At 37.0% G+C, this 20,225-nt stretch overlaps 1 protein-coding gene across 3 annotated transcripts in view; it reads right to left on the bottom strand.

Moving 5' to 3' along the window:
* LOC123866850 (ATP-binding cassette sub-family G member 8) overlaps positions 1–20,225 on the bottom strand; it is a 64,653-nt gene that overhangs the window by 18,456 nt on the left and 25,972 nt on the right. For all 3 annotated transcript variants that reach the window (XM_045908570.1, XM_045908568.1, XM_045908569.1), the window contains exon 2: positions 835–917. The gene's annotated coding sequence lies outside the window, so the exon portion shown is untranslated. The remainder of the gene's footprint in view (positions 1–834; positions 918–20,225) is intronic.

The following is a 20,225-nucleotide window of genomic DNA, read 5'->3' as shown; positions in this document are numbered from 1 at the left end:
ATCAAGGTATTTAGGTAAGGTTACGATCTCGCTAACGATCTGAAGTATTCTGTAATTTTTTTTTTAAGTATATTAGCCATGGTAATCATGACTTCCCCTCCAATCAAGCGTAAAGCTTGTGCCAGGAGTGGGTACGACAATAGTGCAACGGGTGAGGTTTGAACCGCTGACCTTTCGGAGTTCAGTCCGCTCCTCAACCGTTAAGCTATAGAAGCTCTAATTATAGGTAATTAGATATCTATATTTATTATCGCATAATAATCAAAAAATAAAGATCATCAGAATAATAAAACCCCGTAAAACAGACGCGAAGATGCCTTGTTACCTAGGTACGTGATTTATCACCTCTAACATCATCTTTAAATCTGTCATATCCCCTAAAGCAAGATAACACTGTACAGTGTACACACAAGGTAAAACCGGTCAAGTGCGACTCGGACTCGCATGAGAAGGGTTCCGTACCATGTACGATGTAATGTAATGTAGATGTTTATGTAGAACTCTGCAAGTTAATAACGGTCTACGCCATCTAGATGTGTTTTAGCGAATTAAATTTTTTGTGAACACATTTTAATTTTTTTATGTGATATAACCACAAATTCGTTTTCGGATTTTGTCCTTTACTTGTGCTATAAGACCTACCTACCTGCCAAATTTCATGATACTAGGTCAACGGGAAGCAACCTATAGGCTTTCTTGACAGACACCACAGACAGACAGACAGACAACAAAGTAGTTCTATAAGAGTTCCGTTTCTCCTTTTGAGGCACGGAACCCTAAAAACAGCTAAACGAAAACATATCTTCAAAAAAACAAAGGTTTAAGATTACTCACGTGTGTCATCCCATAAAATATGTCTGAAGACTGTTGGTACACACTAGTCGCCACTTTGTAAACATCCTTGTATTTCATGTCATCTGTAACAAGCAAAATTATCAGTTATCTTTTGAAACCGTGATCCTCCATCATCATCGTCTTGACTAGAACTGTGCGTCTGACAAGTGCATGGATGTGTGAGATAACTGATATATCAAATAGGTCAATAGTGTTGGCCATACACGATCCAGTTACCGTCAAGTTTGCAGCTAACTTGAAGCGGCGTCCAGTAAATTTGGCGGTGTATAGAGTGAGCTATCAGTGGGTATAATGTTAATGCAAGTTGAAGCCAACCCCGCGCTATTCGTTGCGGACGGGGTATAAGACTGCGCAAACAAGAACATCAGAGCATTTAATTTAAAGAAAGAGAAGAAAAACGTTTATTTCTTAAATTGTGCCACTCATCACATGTTATACATAAGAGTTTGTTATCTCGGTGATACACTTTGGCATCCAATTTGCCATCACCTAGGTGATGTTCATCCAGTTAGATAAATATGGTTCCAATGGAATGGCGATCTGGCACTGGAAAGCATAGCGTTGGCAAACAAAAAAGGTTGTGGTCACAGCCACCCAAAAATAAGCTAAGGGCGAATCGGAGTATGAACTCGCTCATCTTTACTTAATATTATAAAGAGGAAACCTTTGTATTTTTGTATGTTTGTATTGAATAGGCTCAAAAACTACTGGACCGATTTCAAAATTTCTTTTACCATTACTTAGAGGGATTCTTCCGAATCCGTATAGGCTATATTTTATCCCGGAAAATAGATAGGATTTTTCGTGGTAGTGTCCACCCGTGCGAAGCCGGGGCGGGTTGCTAGTGGTCGATATAGTGCATTCCTAAAAAAAAGGTTTGTAAAATATAGGACGCTTTCGCTTTGACCAAGATGTTGTACAGTGTAGGTATAGTTCCGACTTCCGTCGGGCGAACACCGAACACGACAGACCGTAAAAGTGTGTCGTCACAAGCCTATGATGATGATGATGATGATGACGAATAGCCAAATATTAAAGCTCTATTCGAGTTAGGTAATTGTATTCGTGTAAATTAGAGCACGACCTTTCGTTTATGTTCCGCAGACAGTAAACTGTGTCATTTCCACCGGACGGCATTGGACATATCCTATCCGTACGGCGCATCCGATTTGACGTCATAAGCTTCCGTAACAATAATTTTGAGTATTTAATTTGACTCAAGGCTGCCTTTCCTATAGGGATAAGGGATGATACCACCAGGGATAGGTACCTAACACTACGCTACAAAGATATGATCAAAGAGTAGGTGAATGGTCCTACTCGTAAGTATATACAATCTACTATAAGGAGAATGTATAGATAGGTAGAATCTCAGAATCAAATATGATCGAAATAAAGAAAGTTTTAATTCAAATATTCGTTCACCATTCGGTTGTTCCGTCAATTGCATTTGAAGATTGGGGAACTTAAAATGTTAAAGAAATGTAAATAGAAAAAAGCTGATAAAAATCTAAGTTTTGAAACGATCTTTGCATTTTTGGTATTAATTGGATGCTGGATTTCAAGTCAATTTTATTATCTTGTGTGTTAATTACCTATTCATCAAGATTGCATAAATCATAATAATATTATCCATCTTTTATTTAGATTTCTAAACCAATTAGCTGTGATTAAAATATTATTTAAATTTTAGATATTTTGTACCTGGTTGAATCACTTTCTACGAAATCTGCATAGTCTTTATACGTCAGTAATATAAACATATCAAACAAGTAAATCGACTGGATAAGTCTTGGTCAAACATAAAGCGTGATGCTTAGTAGCATGTCAGAACGTCATGCGTCACCATGAACTAAATGCCTGTACGATGAATTGTATGTGAGAACATACATTAATCGATAGAGGAACTTTGCGACATTGTTTCATAAAAAATTTGGAGTCCAACTCCTCAATCCTGATGCTGCAGGGGATCTGACCAATCCACGCGGGCGAAGCTGCGGGCATCAGCTAGTTTTTAATAAATAAGTAGTAGGTAGACTATAAATATAGGTAACATTATGAGGTACTGATGTGGCGTCGCTGGTGAGCGACGCTCCATAGCATTTAAAGCCTTCATACAAGCTTCATACACTTCCTTGTATGAGATTGCTTGTGGAGGAGGAGGTGGAAGCGGAGTGGAGATGTGTCCAACAAACCAATCGCATTATTTATTAAAAGATGACGTGCTTACATTATCACATGATATATCAATTATCTAATTGGTCCATTTAACACGTCTCCGCTCCGTTCCACAACATTTGACAGGCATTCTTACAAATTGAGGAACCGCATTGAATAGGGTTGGCGTTTATCTGCTTGTGGAACCTTTCAAGATTAGGATCCGACTTAGGTCCTGGTGCGCCACAGATGGTTGTGTAGGGACTTAATTAGTCCCGAAGGAGGCGCCGCTGGCTGAGTTGCACGAACGTTGTTGATCCCATAGCCTAGCCACCAGGCGATGCGTGGAACACCGTAGGGTTTTAGTCGGTAAGAGTCTGACATAACTTCTGTCTCCGCGAGCGCGATGGTATCCATTAAATTTTGTCGACTAGAAAACCGGTCAAGTCAGAGTTGGACTCGCACACGAAGGGTTCCATACCATCGTACAAGATATAACATTTTTATGTGAAACACTGCAAGTTAATGATGGACAGCGCCATTTTCATCCTATATGTGTAAACTAATTAATATTTAATCATGACAAATATTAATTAGTGTTTACACACACATTTTAATGTTTTTAACCCCCGACCCAAAAAGAGGGGTGTTATAAGTTTGACGTGTGTATCTGTGTATCTGTGTATCTGTGTATCTGTGTATCTGTCTGTGGCCTCGTAGCGCCTAAACGAATGGACCGATTTTAATTTAGTTTTTTTTGTTTGAAAGGTGGCTTGATCGAGAGTGTTCTTAGCTATAATCCAAAAAAATTGGTTCAGCCGTTTGGAAGTTATCAGCTCTTTTCTGGTTTTCTTATTACTTTTATCCCAGGACCACCAGAGGTTACGTATTTTCTGACACAGGAAATATGTACGATTGAGTAGTGTTAGTAAGTACTAAGAAAGCATGCCTAGCCTACGTGCTAGCTTGCTTAGACGGCCAATTTTCAGGTATATGATAATCAAGGTACATAAAAACATTACTTATCTCACGTAAATTCTTCAAACTGATTTTTACGTATATTTTAGGCAATATCCTTAAAAATATGTCACCAATACTCCCAGACACTTCCCGCGTCGGCCGTATTGCTTTGCAGACGCTTTAAAGCTCCCAAAATAAGTAATTACTTAACTGCACGTAAATTCTGATGCTCCATTTTTATATATGTCCACCAGACAACTATTTTAAAACCTTTTACAAGAAGACAGACCGATCCAGAGGGCCAATCATCCCCTAAATTCAATTTTAATGCCTCTGTGGGTTTGAGCGCGAGGGCATCATTATCTACGCGCATGAGACTGAGTAAGACATGTATTAGGATATATTGACTTCTCTCTCACTCTCTTATAGTTTACTTATGTCAATTAATTATTAATATTAAAAAAAATCTGCTAAAAATTAAAAAAATTGGAGAATTTACGTGAGGTAAGTAATGTTTTTATGTACCTTGATTACCTGATACCTGAAAATTGGCCGTCTAAGCAAGCTAGCAGGTCTGTAGGCATGCGTTCTTAGTACATAGTAACACTACTCAATCGTCCACATTTCGTTCGTCAGAAAATACGTGACGGCTGGTGGCCCTGGGATCTTTCACTATTGTAACAAAGGTTCATAATATTATGTCAATTGGCAAATGTCAAGTTGTCAAGATGGACGTTGCCTAGATACATAATTATTTATTTGAAAATAATGTTTTGGAAAACTCCGATACTTTGGATCGTAGGCGCGGAGTTTCTAATTTATAAAATATTATAATCACAGTTAAACGAGAAAACATCAATTCAATTATAATATCCAACAGTCAACCAAAGGCCACGAACAATCAACCCAAACCCAAACCATAGTCAAACTATTTTTAGGGTTCAGTAGGTATCTGTAGAAAAAAAAAGATGTAGCCTCGACTGTTGTAGTCGCGTAAGTGTGCATGGCACCATTAAATATCGTAGGAGGCGATGACCCTCCGCGCGGCTGAGGTTCCCGCATCGTAGTCGCTTTGTCGCGCAGGTTTGGATGATGCATTAGGCGCACCTTCTTTTTATTTTATCTGCTTGAACTCAGCTTATTTACTTTGACAAAATACGTTTAAAATTCATCATCATCAGGATCAACAGCACAAGTCTCCTCTCAGAATGAGAAGCTACCACACTGGCCAAGCACGTATTGGCAGACCTCACGCACCTTTGAAGGAGCATTATGGCCAACTCTCAAGCATGCAGGTTTCCTGACGGTGTTTTCCTTCACTACTTCGTTGTCTGTCTGTGTGTCATCTTTCAAGAGAATCAAAACATATAAATTGGGTACTTCCCGTTTACGTAGAAGCATGAAAGGCAGGTAGCAATATCTTATAGCCCAAGCACTCTACTCCTGTGGCCCAAGTAAAGAGAAAAATCCGACAACTGAATTGTCATTACATAAAAAAAAAACTTGTACGGAACTCTTCATGTGTGAGGCAGACTCGCACTTGACCGGTTTTTGAAAGTTATGTCAAATAAAAATTTGACATGCAATAACAAACAAAATGAAATACAAGCCACTTTATTCCTTATTTCATCGGGTGAAAGTCGATTTCAATTTAATCGTAGGTATATCTTGAAAACGAACTATTATACGACTACGTAAAATGGGTACATTTTTAAAGCAACGACATGTTAGAAACAGATATTTCGTTTTGGTCGTGTTAAACTATGTGAGTCATTCAGATAATTCTTGATTTAGTGATGTTCGGTCAAAAATATTTCATGGAACGTATAATTAACATAACATTGATGTTACTTTTGAAGAGATATTAGCTGCCTTATTGGATTTATATTATTATAGAAATTGGGTTTTAGAATGGCACAAATAAACGGTAATTTATGAATAAAAGTTTAAAAAGCGTGAAATAAAAATTAAATTAAAAATTTAAAAAACCCCCGACACATAAACCTCTAAAAAGTAAAAAAATAATAGGTAAATATGTATGGGCCCTTTAAGAATAGTATAAATAGTAAAGTTTTTATCCAAGCGTTCGTTGCGTCGGGGGACCGCTAAAGACTATTCTTTCTACAACAGATGACTTTCATAGTTTATCATAGGTAGCGGTCCCCTGGCGCAACGAGCGCTTGGATAAAAACTTTACTATTTATACTATTCTTAAAGGGCCCATACATATTTACCTATTATTTTTTTACTTTTTAGAGGTTTATGTGTCGGGGGTTTTTTAAATTTTTAATTTAATTTTTATTGTGATGTAATCCCAAATTCACAGTTTAAGGATTTTTTCCTTTACTAGTGCTAAATGACATTGCTACCTGCCAAATTTCATAATTCTAGGCCAACGGGAAGTAACTTATAGGTTTTGATTACCCCGAATTGACAGACAGACTACGATGTGATCCTATAAGGGTTCCTTTTTATGTACGGAATTCCTAAAAAAGGATGCCGTCGCGCATTATACCTGACCAAGCCTCTTAACAAACATTAGCCAAGTTGTGTAATTGAATACTTTCGGCATCGTTTGGCTAATGGACGAGTCACGGATATGTAACTTCACGTTAAACATGGCTATTTCGCTAATTTTGTAACCCAGAAACTAGATGGCTCAATATGGAAAATGAAGACGCTTTATCTATTTTTAACCCCCGACCCAAAAAGAGGGGTGTTATAAGTTTGACGTGTGTATCTGTGTATCTGTGTGTCTGTGTATCTGTGTATCTGTCTGTGGCATCGTAGCGCCTAAACGAATGAACCGATTTTAATTTAGTTTTTTTTGTTTGAAAGGTGGCTTGATCGAGAGTGTTCTTAGCTATAATCTAAAAAAATTGGTTCAGCCGTTTAAGAGTTATGAGCTCTTTTCTAGTTTTCTTGTACAAAAGAAGGTTAGATAACCGTTAGGTTCTTAATATTATGTCAATAGACAAATGTCAAGCTGTCAAGATGGACGTTGCCTAAATACATAATTATTTATTTGAAAATAATGTTTTGGAAAACTCAAATACTTTGGATCGTCGGGGGTGTTATAAATTTTTAATTTACACTTGTAAACTAGCTATATGCCCGCTCTTTTACCTTTTGGGCTGCTGTTTTTGATGGGTTTGCCACAGCATTCAATTTATATAGGCAAGTAGGTTTTGATGCGGTTCAAATAGCGTATGTTGGTATGTAGTTAACCCACAGGGGATATCGACTTCACAATCTACATGTCATTGTTGTATTATGAAAAGTTGTGTCAATGAGCATTCGCGGTAACTCAATTATGAATACCATTGTTCTTTGGGACAGCAATTGAAATGAATGGATGATGTCTACAAAAGGTAATTTTGTAGGTGACAATAACGAGGGAAAATTCGAAAAGGTTGGAATTATTGTACTTAGAGGCACTTTATAACTGTAAACCGATGCGATTTTGACAAGCAATTGCTACTACATTAACAATTTTATGAGCTTATAATGATGATTGATTATTTTTTACAGTTTCGTACTCAAAAGGAAAAAGGAACCCTTATTGGACCACTTCGTTGTCTGTCTGACCGTCATGTCTGTCAGAAACCTATAGGGTACCTAACTACCTACTTCCCGTTGACCTAAAATCATGAAATCATGGCAGGTAGCCTGGTCGTATATAACACAAGTAAAGGGAAAAATCCGAAACGTGAATTTGTGGTTCCCCCACAAAACAAAGATTTGTGATTCGGAAATAATTAGTTAACTAAATCACATCAAGATGGCGCTGTATGGCATTAACTTCCAGTATTATACTGGTCTAAGATTCCTTGTATGATAGTGCGGAACCCTTCGAGTGCTAGTCCGACTCGCACTTGACCGGTTTTTTACTTATGAGTTATGACCATGACATACATATACATGCATAATATGGTTAGATTACATATAACGATGACTTTGACTAGGATATTCTACGAGATTCTTTTCAGAATTCGTTAAGAAACTCTTTTACAAAATTGAAGCTAATTTTTTTCGGTCTTTACTCTCTACGAAAAAAAATTCTTAGACAGATTTTCTAGCAGGACTAAAAGCAAAAAAAATGTTGTAACTTTCCATTGTCTCAAGTGACTTCAATACATAATTATTTATGGTGTATTGTACAACGCATTGTTTGAACACCTACAGTCAACGTTTAACCTCTACATGCCATCTCCCCTACGCCATTTAACCTTAACTGTGGATTAACTATACCTTAACTAATCATACAATTGCTGCACGATTTCCTAGTGACATCAGCTAATAAGTAGGAAAAATGCACGTACAAAGAGTAATTCAGGCCTTGAACCAGACCTTTAGTAAAGACTGAACGTTGAGACAACCCGTGGGACCGCCATTGTTCTATACGAGACAGATTCAGAGCACATTATTCACATTATAATGAAATCATCGTAGAAATAGCTGGCGTGAAATTAACGTCTTTTGTATGTCAATGGAATAAGGCTTTTTAATGGCCTTTTAAGAAATAAAAACACTTTTGATTAGCCTATTGTGGGCGAACTTTTGTTTTCCCTTTTCTATACTTAGGTATGTTTGATTGGTTGACCACAATCTCTCGCAGTAGAAATTGGTAGTTGTTTTGGTAGAACATATATCATTATTTTCAAGAAAGCTTTAACAGTATCGTCGCTAGAGGTCTCTACTGGGTAACCTTTATCGTAGCGACCATGTATGACTTCTTAGTATGTTTCAAGGAGTACTACAAACATTACTCAATACTCATACATTTGATACAATATGTAACATATTATATGCTTTATTTTAAACCATCTCCATTTGTTTTGAGAACATCAGCTCCCGAGAACATCATCGCCGATACTTAAGATTCTTCAATTAGCATGCCAAATTGCAAAATTATAGCTCTCTTTGGCAAAGCCGGATTTTTCAATAAGCCTGCGACCCACGAGAAACGCCCACTGCGTTTTTTCTCGGTGGTTTTACTCGTATAGATACTTTGCATGTTGAACATTCGCAGACTGAATTACGGTACCGCAGGCATTCCAAGTGGCATTGCAACCGGTTTTGATCTCATTGCCTCCTGTATTACGTATCCTACCTTTTGCTCTTAGAATTAGGTACAGGGCTGATAGGTCGGTACCTATTAGAAAACGTTTCTTTAGCTAGCATACGTACCATACAAGATACTAATTATACATAAAGCTGTCCCTCTCTTAGTCGTATTCATAATTCTTGAAATTCATGGTTCCCTTTTCCTTTAATCACGTAATGGTGAGAAATTTTATTGAGATATCAAAAGTCAGTTTGGAACCATGTTTCGAAAGTAGGTATCACGCGATTAAATACCTCAATTCAAGATTCATATTACTCCGCATCTTTTATTTTATTGTATTTTTATGGGTTTATAAATCAATACCTATAAAAATAAAAGTCCCGACTTACTCACTGACTCATAAACGCCCAGCCCAAACGCTTGGATTTAGAAAGCTGAAGAAAGAACAGAGGTTTCCTTTTTCATGTAGGATTCAAGGAATAAGGCCAGATTTAACGAAATTCCCACGGGATAGGAACTAAAGATGGTGTGTATTTTTGTCAAAAGAAGCCGCGGTTGGTGACTAGTTAAAGAATAAACCATTGGCTCTTTCTTTTGCAATATCTCAAGTGGCGTGATGGCTTAGTGGCTGCATGAGTGCCGGTTTCTAGTAGGTCGGAGCCGCAGGGGACAGCTAAATTATTTTCAAGAAGGCATAATAGAATATCATTATAAGCCGTAACCCTATTCCGGAGCCAATGGGGGACCCTCACCTTAATCTGTACAAGCGTAACCGGTTTAGATTGCGTGTTAGAATTATTAAAATCTGCAACACCACGCGAACTTTTTATCAATGACTCATTTGTAATTATTGTTTAATGTCAGGAAATGGGTCTCGGACAGATAGGTACTTTTTGTTTAGGTTAATAATCTGTTAATTGCATGATTACTATCTTATGGAGATGAGCCATCGAAGTGGGATGAGAAAAACAGCGTCATCCGAAACAACACGGTTAGCAATAGCGTAAAATGTGTTTTTAAACAGTGCTGTTGATTCAAATTGTTTCAGCTTTAGTTTTGCTTTTTGAATTTATTTTTATGAGAATTCAACATCATCACCGGTTCACTACTGAGCATGTCCTCACTCCTCACAATAAGAAGGGTTCCATGATGAGTTGTCTGCCAAACCGCACTAGGCCAACATAGCAGACATAGGTAAACCAATAATTGACCCCCTAGATAATTTACTTTATGAGAATTATTATTTAAGTTCTCTTCGGAATGATGAAGCTATGGAAATTTTCCTGTATCCCAAACATTGGAATAAATAGGTAGATTAAGATCTTGAAAGTGGAACTATTTTGCATTGAAAATAAGAGTGGAATTTCGTACACAATGTTGTGTGATATTTAGCTACGTTAGTAATCGAAATTCAAATCGATAGTCACTCGTGATTCATTCGATTTCTAGTGTTTAATGAAGAAGTTAGATAATTTCTAAAAATGCTATCAAAGAAAAGAGAGTCGAGTCATCTACGAACATCACACTAATATTATAAAGGAGAAAGTTAGTATGTGTGTGTGTGTGTGTGTGTGTGTGCGTGTGTGTGTGTGTGTGTGTGTGTGTGTATGTTTGTTACTCCTTCACGCGAAAACTACTGGACGGATTGGGCTGAAATTTAGAATGGAGATAGATTATACCCTGGATTAGCACATAGGCTACTTTTTATCCCGGAAAATTAAAGAGGTCCCACGGGAATTTTAAAAAACCTACATCCACGCGAACGAAGTCGCGGGTATCAGCTAGTGGACTATATTTTCTGCACACTTGTAGAGAGAAATTCTCTTATGCTTACAATGGTATTTAAATTAACTATCGATTTATTCGACGTATATGCATTGTAAGTTAGATTTTCTCGAAATGGCATCGACACTGAGATGGGTGCCGTATATGGAATGTCGAGAGTAGAACCTCACCTCTCCTGGGACTCATGCCTTTGTATGTTAATTTTGCGATTATGTATTACTTACGTGTCGCCTTTCGTCACGCCGACTGGGACGTCCCTTTGATGCCTGCGTGACTTATTAATGCCGGTTTTGATTGTATAATAGCGGCTTTTGTAATTATCATCACGTTTTATGATGGTCGTCTGATAATAATTTGAGTAGGTAGGTATATTGATTTTTAGTTACAGGAAAATTTTGAGATAATGTATTTACTTATTATCAGAAGTCCATGATTTACCTGATTTCTCACACAGCCTCTTCGCTAAAAATGTTTGAAAATTAAGTTAGTAAAAACTGATAGGTATTTAAAATTAATGATTCTTTTTCTTTGAGGTCAAGACTTCGGACCCTGATTCGAGGTTTTATCCCGGATACGCACCTCTAACTTTTCGGCTTATGTATTTGAAGCAATTAAATATCACAGGTTTTAATGGTAAAGAAAAACATGGTGAGGAAATCTGCATACCAGAGAGTGGTCAAAGCTGTGTAAACTCTGCCAATCCGCACTTGACCAGTGTGGTGGTCTATGGTCTAAGGCCTACGCCCTTCTCATTCTGAGAGTAAGTAGACCAGCGAAGATGGTGATGCTTCTCTTATGCTACCTTGAACTTAGCCAGGTCTAGGTAGGTACATGAAAGTTTATTTATAGCTTATCTGTTAGTAGATATAGGTTGCTAGTGACGCTACATAGTTAGGTATATTTAAAAAAACAAGGGATTTTAAACAGTTTCTCATAAAACCAAAATAAATAGGTACTTGTTTAAAAAATCTAGTCCTAAAGCCTGTCTCTCTTCTACATAATCTCTGCTTTTACGGCTCTGTTTCTTTGTTAAAAGTGTAAATGAAATCTTGAAACTTAAGCACACGTACTACTGGTTTTAGCTACATCTCTAAACCTCCCCACGGCACGCATTCCCGATTAGCAAGTACCTACGAGTATGTAAGTAGGTACATTGGAAATCCGCGCGCAAGCCTGTGGTCTATTTTTATCTGTGGTATGCGAGCTGGCGCCTTGGGGTCGTTGGCCGGCCCTTCGATTGTGTACCTCAGGGCCCCAGACCTCACTCCTTACCGCAGATTTGTGATTCAAAGATTGAACTTGAACGTGACTGAGACCACAGAATATAATAGATACATATTATAATAGCAGCTAACATTGTGATTTTCTGATGACCAGGTTGGGTAGTGTCTGTGTGCTGGCAGAATAAATTATAAAATAGACAGTATTAGCCAAGTAGGTATATTATGTTAGGTAGGTACTTAACATACCATGTCGTATTTTCCCGATGACTATTATAATTTATTTAGCTTATTTAAAAGAATATACCTAACATACTTTGCCATATATCTACCAAAGATAAACTAATGCCTAAAAGCTAAATACATAATTATTTATTTGAAAATGATGTTTTGGAAAACTCAGATACTTTAGATAGTAGGCGCGGAATAGTCCAAGAAAATCAGTTCAGCCGTTTGAAAGTTATCAGGTCTTTTCGGTCTTTTCTAGTTACTGTAACCTTCACTTGTCGGGGGTGTTATAAATTTTTAATTTACACTTGTTCAAGCGAAAAATCATAGGTCTATGATACCTACTCACTTAATAGTAAACAAAACATTAGAAGTTGGCAAATAGAAAACCGTCCAGCAAGCGAAAATAGGTACGTCTCTGCTTTGAAAACGCACTAGGTAGGTAGGTATTAGATGTACTGAACGACCATCTAGCACTCGATTATGAGATACAGATACTGTCGGTAGGTAGGTAGGTAGGTAGGTACCTACTCACCTACATACTTGTTTGTTTATTCCAGCCCGCATTTTAGAATAATGATCTCATACTAATTAAATGCGGGTAAGATAACGATGCCCTTCGTACGGAAAGATTAACGGGAAAATTCTGAAAATTTGTATTCTTAGTAAATAATAAGTAGGTATCACACTTCACACTAAATTATAAAAGCGAATGTTTGTATGTGTGTGTGTGTGTGTGTGTGTGTGTGTGTGTGTGTGTGTGTGTGTATGTTTGTTACTCCTTCACGCAAAAACTACAGGACGGATTGGGCTGAAATTTAGAATGGAGATAGATTATACTCTGGATTAGCACATAGGCTACTTTTTATCCGAGAAAATCAAAGAGTTCTCACGGGATTTTTAAAAAACTACATTTAATTCTTTTTAATGATGTAACCACAAATTCGCGGTTTTCAGATTTATTCCTGTACTTGTGCCTTATTACTACCTACCTGCCAAACTTCATGATTCTAGGTCAACGGGAAGTACCCTATAGGTTTCTTGACAGACACGACGGAGCGACGGACGAACGGACTGACGGACGGACAGACAGACAGACAACAAAGTAATCACCAAAGTGGTTATAAGGGTTCCGTTTTTCTTTTTGAGGTACGGAACCCTAAAAATTGTGAAAGGAAAAACGTTATCGCTTTTTGTATGAAAATTTACAACTAGATGATCCTCTTAACTGTACTGAATAGCAACAATGTACCTATCTAATATTATGTACGTAGGTGGGTACCTATTCATTTTGAAACATACTGGTTATCATTTCTATAGGCAATTACTAGGTAATTTGCACAGGCAGTACATCCATAAACGTGCATGTCGCAGTTATTTGTAGAAACAATTAGCGTATGCAACACTTTCCTCGGCAATTTTCATTTGCATTATGGAAAATAGCTTCATACATAGTAAAGAGCATAGTGTTTTTTTTTTTTTTCTTTTTCTTTAAATCTGGCTTTACTCTGATTATCCAATGTCAAGTTTGTGATATTTTCAAGTTATTGAATTTATACAAGTATGGACTCCGTCTGCGCCGGCGCCCGCCGACATACGCGCGGCGCCCCTTTGGAGCGCTTCCCAGTCAGTTCCACCACCAAAAAACACCAACTAACACAAAAACCAGCCACTCTTAACAAAAAAAAAAACACTCCAAACAAGCACAGCACGCGCGCCAGCAAACGCCATCACAGACGAAGTCCAGCATAGTGTTTACATTAGAGATTCCGTGGATATCTGAATTATAATATATTATGGCGAATAGAATTGGTAAGCAATTATTCAGCATTCTGACGAACAGTCGAATTATTCGCAAAAAATATTCGTCATCAAAAATATGCCTCAACGTCATCAGACATCACATACATAAGTAGGTAGATAATATCTATGTCTTTTTGCTTTTTTAATCTATACTTTATTTTTTAATAGATAAAACTGAAGTGTCTGTCTGTAATTTCGAAATAACTACCTCATGTTAAACTCATGATTATTTGAACTAGGTATACCATGAATGAATCACACGTTTTTAAAATTTTTGTCTGTCTGTCTATCCGTCTGTTCGGAACGACTAAATCTATTTTGGCAGGATATTCAAAGACAATTTTAACCGACTTTCAACAAAGGAGGAGTTTTTCTACCTATGTACCTACACCGAAATCTCCGAGATTTGCGTAATTTTTTTCTTTAATCGATAGAGAAACTGTGCAATATTGTCCCATAAAAAATTTGGACTCTAACTCCTCAATCCCATAAAAAATTTGGACTCTAACTCCTCAATCCTGATGCTGCGGGAGACCTGAAAACCAAAACTGATGGGATTTAGAAACTGTCGGTTATAAATCGATATTGGAGGTGGGTACCAAGTAAAGACTGTATTGTTCGACTCGAGGATCAAACTCCTCAACCCTGATGATGTAAGGATTTGCATTCCTAAATCGTGGTGAATGAATCGTGATCATGGAACTGGCATATTAAGTCAGTTAGAAAAAGCAACGACTAAACCAACGCGATGCCGCTTGCTTCCAAATCCTACTAGCATTCCTATTTGCATTGGGCTTTAAAATCTTACTATGTTACTTGCCAGCGGGACAGGAGTGGAGAAGGCGGAAAGAGAGGAGCGAGGGGATGCAACGGATCGCCGTGATTTTTTGCATGGATATAGTTGAATACCTGCCCGGCTAACATGGGCAGTAGATAAAAATTATATCCCCGATTATATCCACTGATTTCTATGACATCAGTGGATATAATTTTTATCTACTACCCATGCTAGCCGGACTGGGGAGTGGCTTAGGCTACTTTTATCCTCGAAAATCAAAAAGTTCCCACGGGATTTTAAAAACGTTGACGTGGACGCGGGCATCAACTACTAACTAGTCTACCTATAATCTCAAATATTATCGTTTACAACGGTAATATCTTCAAAAATTAGTTTCATATATATGTTGGTTGTTGTTGATAAATGAGATATTATTATAGATCATATGAAGTGTATGGTACAATATTAACGCGTGATTTTAACGACAACTAGCGCCATCTAGTTCATAATAAATAACAATACTAAATAGCCACCTGAGTGCCTTTGACCACCCATTGTCGTACCAACTCACTTTAGCGGTGCTCCCACTAGATTTCAACATGGGGCTATTCATGGGATGGATGGAATAAATTCTAAAAAAACCGGCAACGCAATAGGTATAATAGGCGGTGCCTCTGGTGCTACAAACTATGATTACTTGATTGCTCGCCGTTCATATAGGTACTTTACCTTTAGTGATCTCGAATCTTCCAAATATATATTCAGTCTTTCTACCTATATCTATAGGTATTAGGTATGTATGAGTCCTTGCGAAATTTAACGATTTTGTACGTAAGTAAATTTTCATTTTTATACAGATTTTTGATGACTAATTTTTATTATTAAATCTTGGAGATATCTAGGTCTACAAATCTATTCGTTCGGAGGCAACGATCTCTAATTTTCGAAGGTCTTTTTCACACAATAGTGTCAAGAAACGAAAAACAACGGCACTGATTATCTCATTGTATTTTATAGAATAGGTAGGTACGTTGTTTAAATATTTTTTTAGATGAAAAACAAATTAAAACAAAAAATATTTGAAATCGTATCAGATTTCTCTAGACTTTTTAAAGTAATTTGAAGGTTTTGCAATCATGTTTTTTACGGGATTCACAATATTTTCATTTCAGATTTTACATTGTAGGTGAACAATGTAAAATCTGAAATGAAAAACCTATTTGCTATACCTAATCTAGCTAGGCTTGTAAAGCCAATTCTGCTTCTACTGCGAAATAATGCATTGCATAAGAGATTCTTTTATAATTTTCAAGTTGTTTTTATAACCAAATATTGAGAGATTAATGCCCAGGTGCGGTTGACAACAAGAGGCACCTACCTACATAATATAGGTGTCGTCCCTTATTGGAAAATAAATATTATCACACTAATATTATAAAGGAGAAAGTTTGTATATGTGTGTGTGTGTGTGTATGTTTGTTACTCCTTCACGCAAAAACTACTGGACGGATTGGGTTGTTTAGAATGGAGATAGATTATACCCTGGATTAGCACATGGGCTACTTTTTATCCTGGAAAATCAAAGAGTTCCCACGGGAATTTTAAAAACCCACATCCACGCGAACGAAGTCGCGGGTATCAGCTAGTAGAAGATAATAATACCTAAGAGGCGGTTCCCTGTGCTTGTAGCTAGGTAGGTTGTTGTACCTACATGTTGATGATAATAATGTGCGTAATAGAAGGAAATGCGAAAATGATGACTGTGAGACGTATGTTTAGTATGTCGTTAGCTGGAGATAATGTTAACTTGCTTTGAGGAAACCTTGGCGTTTTGTCCAAATATGTCAGTAAAATTCAGCTCGGCTTAATTGAGCTACGAAATAACAGTACCTACGTACTAAGTAGAGGTTTACCTGTGACTCTGTTCTCAACCCGGCTGCAGATTGCAGCCTTATACATATATTTTAAAGTTCGGTAGGTAGTAAATTGCATTTAGGTAGGTACGTTTATCGATTCCATAATAATTTCCAAACCTTACTCATCAGATTTGAATAATGTGGACTGTGGTTATGACTAACAATAATTATTTATTTTCCATTTCCATCCATTTGTGTATTTAAGCTATGATAGGGCTGGCGTACATATCCGTGTCGGACAAAGTCCCATAAAAATTGAGATAGGTAAGTAATAATAATTTAAAAATCGAATTCGGTACAGTCTATGCTTTGTTTATGAATCAATTTATGCTTGCTTAAGAGTAAACGAAAACATCGTGGGGAAACCTCTCCACAATGATCTCAAAGATGTCATAGTGCCTATGCCAATCCACACTTGCTCAGCGTGGTATACTATGGCCATTGGCCAAACTATGATAATAAGTTGGAATTTTGTAACTTTTCCCAGTAAAAGAATTCTTTCAATAGGAAGTATAGTTAGAAATAGTAATGTAACCCATAAATTAACTGAGTAGGTACCTATATAACTAAGCGATAATAAATTACGAATACAATAATGTAATCACAATCAGCCTCCTACATTTGTATCTAATGATGTAATGCTTTAGACATTTTCTGCATTTGATTGTTGAGTAATAAATAATTACATTCGATTGCAAGTACAAACAAAGTATATGTATTTTCTTACCTATTTATGGTCAAAATTAGTAATCGATCCTATCTGTAGTAATCTGTCGATAAGATAAGCAATGTTGTTATTTTTTAAAAAAAAATTGTAATTGTTTGACAAATAACAACCCTAATATCGATAGATTGGTCATTAATTTCGGACGTTAGTGTCTAAATTATAACGTAAAGGAAGACTAAAATAGTTTTTAGGACTCCGCACCTCAAAAAGTACAATAAAGAACCCTTACACTTTGAGTTGTCATGTCAGTCTGTCTGTCTAGTCTGTCAATAGCTTCAAAGGAATCGAAACCTATGTGGTAGTACTTCCCACTGACTTAGAATAGCAAAGGGAAAAATCCGAAAATTCATGAATTTGTGGTTAAGTACATGCCAAAAAAATTTAAAAAGTGTTATTTTTGTACGATTGTACGGAACCCTTCGTATGTGAGCCCAACTCGCACTTGACTGGTTATTTCTATCCTGATTCATCTCGCTCAGAAAGTATGTTGAATCCATGTTGAATCAGTGGTAGATCCTTTAGCAATTGACGCATCCATATTTTTAAAACTTTGAGAAAATCTTGGTATTTTGTAGGGATAGAATTGTGCGTTATTTTCTAAATATCTAAATATTAAGAAATGAATAATGCTCGAAAGGTGAAACCACTGGAATAACAAAATAAGTAGGTAAATAAACAAAAATAAAAATAAAGACTGACGAGAAAGTCAATATATTTTAACTTTTTTCGGCAATTTTATTTAATGGATCCGACGCGAAACTATTTAAAAAAAATATAACATCTTTACTCAAACATTAAGTGGTTCAAAAAGACGTTAACTACGTAAATGGAAATATTATTCACTGTACCGGAATGTATCTTGCACCGGCAACCGGACGCTCGCCACCGTGTCGCCACCGGAGGTTGTGAGTGTGTGACTTGTGAGTAAACTATGAGCAAGTTATAATAATTTTGGTCTCGACACTAAACTTCCTTTTTTTTAATTCATAGACTAGCGTTTGCCTGCTATCAGTTCTGCTGGCAAGTGATGACACAGCCAAGATGGAGCGCGCTTGTCTAGAAACCTATTTATTCTTGACTTGAAGGTACCCATATTAAAATTGGAGTGGAAAACTGGAGTAAGAGGGCTTCAGGGCACTAAAAGTAAGTATGAACTCAAATGTTGTGTCTTTTTAACCCCCGACCCAAAAAGAGGGGTGTTATAAGTTTGACGTGTATATCTGTGTTTCTGTGTATCTGTGTATCTGTGTATCTGTCTGCAGCATCGTAGCTCCTAAACTAATGAACCGATTTTAATTTAGTTTTTTTTTGTTTGAAAGGTGGCTTGATCGAGAGTGTTCTTAGCTATAATCCAAGAAAATCGGTTCAGCCGTTTGAGAGTTATCAGCTCTTTTCTAGTTACTGTAACCTTCACTTGTCGGGGGTGTTATAAATTTTTAATTTACACTTGTTGAAAAATGTATCTCATGGTAAGTGTGGAAAACTATCTACGCATTTATTTAATATATTTAGGTATATACTTAATTAATTTCACATTAAGATACGAAATAAATTTGTATGTTTGTTCGTCGTCACTAATTACCATCAATTTACAGGTCGTTGACATCACATTTTAATGTAGTCTTTATAAATAAAATTAAAGCTCATCCGAATTCCGATGTAATAAATTAAGGTCATTAAAATGTTATTTTATTCGTTAGCGAGAACAAAATATACGGTATTTTTACCATCATAATATTATGTAAAGCCTTAGGCCGACACGACGCGACGGTGGCATCAGTAGCGGCGCAATTCTCAGAGATTTACTTATCATGCGCGAACTATTTAGGAGGCCACTGTTAGGGATATGGATTATGAAATAATACCCTGGGTTTGAAACTTATTGTAATACTTTATTACTCTACTACTAGAATCACACTAATATTATAAAGGCGAAAGTTTGTATGTGTGTGTGTGTGTGTGTGTGTGTATGTTTGTTACTCCTTCACGCAAAAACTACTGGACGGATTTGGCTGAAATTTGGAATGGAGATAGATAATATCCTGGATTAGCACATAGGCTACTTTTTATCCCAGAAAATCAAAGAGTTCCCACGGGATTTCAAAAAACCTAAATCCACGCGGGCGAAGTCGCGGGCATCGGCTAGTGTATACTAAACTATCGGTTCATTCGTTTAGGCGCTACGATGCCACAGACAGATACACAAATACACACGTCAAACTTATAACACCCCTCGTTTTGGGTCGGGGGTTAAAAAGGCACAGCTTGACTCTTCCCGCCAACTTCACTTACAAAAATAAAGTTGTTAACATAAATAAGTCGTAAGCAAAATAGATCGTGGTAGCATTTGAATAGGTTTAAGTTACCTAACAAACACAGTTCCTCCTAGAAGACGCGTTGAATTGGACTTAATGCAAATACAATAAGGTATTCTTATCGTATCTTGCTGTTGTCGCGTGTTATATTACCAGGGGTTTATTCCTTCGACCGAAACGGAATTACTTCCATACGCCATAGCCGGTAAACCCGACACAGTACTGGGTCAGCCAGTTTTTGTTTAAACATCCAAATGCCAGCTGTGTGCAGATATGTGACGGGGAGTTGTCATTTAATAGAGCAGCAAAGTGGACTTCTGTCTGGTGTATACCTAAGTTAACCAGTCGTGTTCATTGTCCAACCACCATCACCCGCTTACTATTAAGCACGGGTCTCCTCTCAGAATGAAGGT

Source organism: Maniola jurtina, chromosome 7 (genome assembly GCF_905333055.1).
Source record: "Maniola jurtina chromosome 7, ilManJurt1.1, whole genome shotgun sequence".
In the NCBI taxonomy this organism is placed as follows: Eukaryota; Metazoa; Arthropoda; class Insecta; order Lepidoptera; family Nymphalidae; genus Maniola; species Maniola jurtina.
The sequence above is the reverse complement of the archived record's forward strand: the minus strand, read 5'-3'. Positions and strand labels throughout refer to the sequence as shown.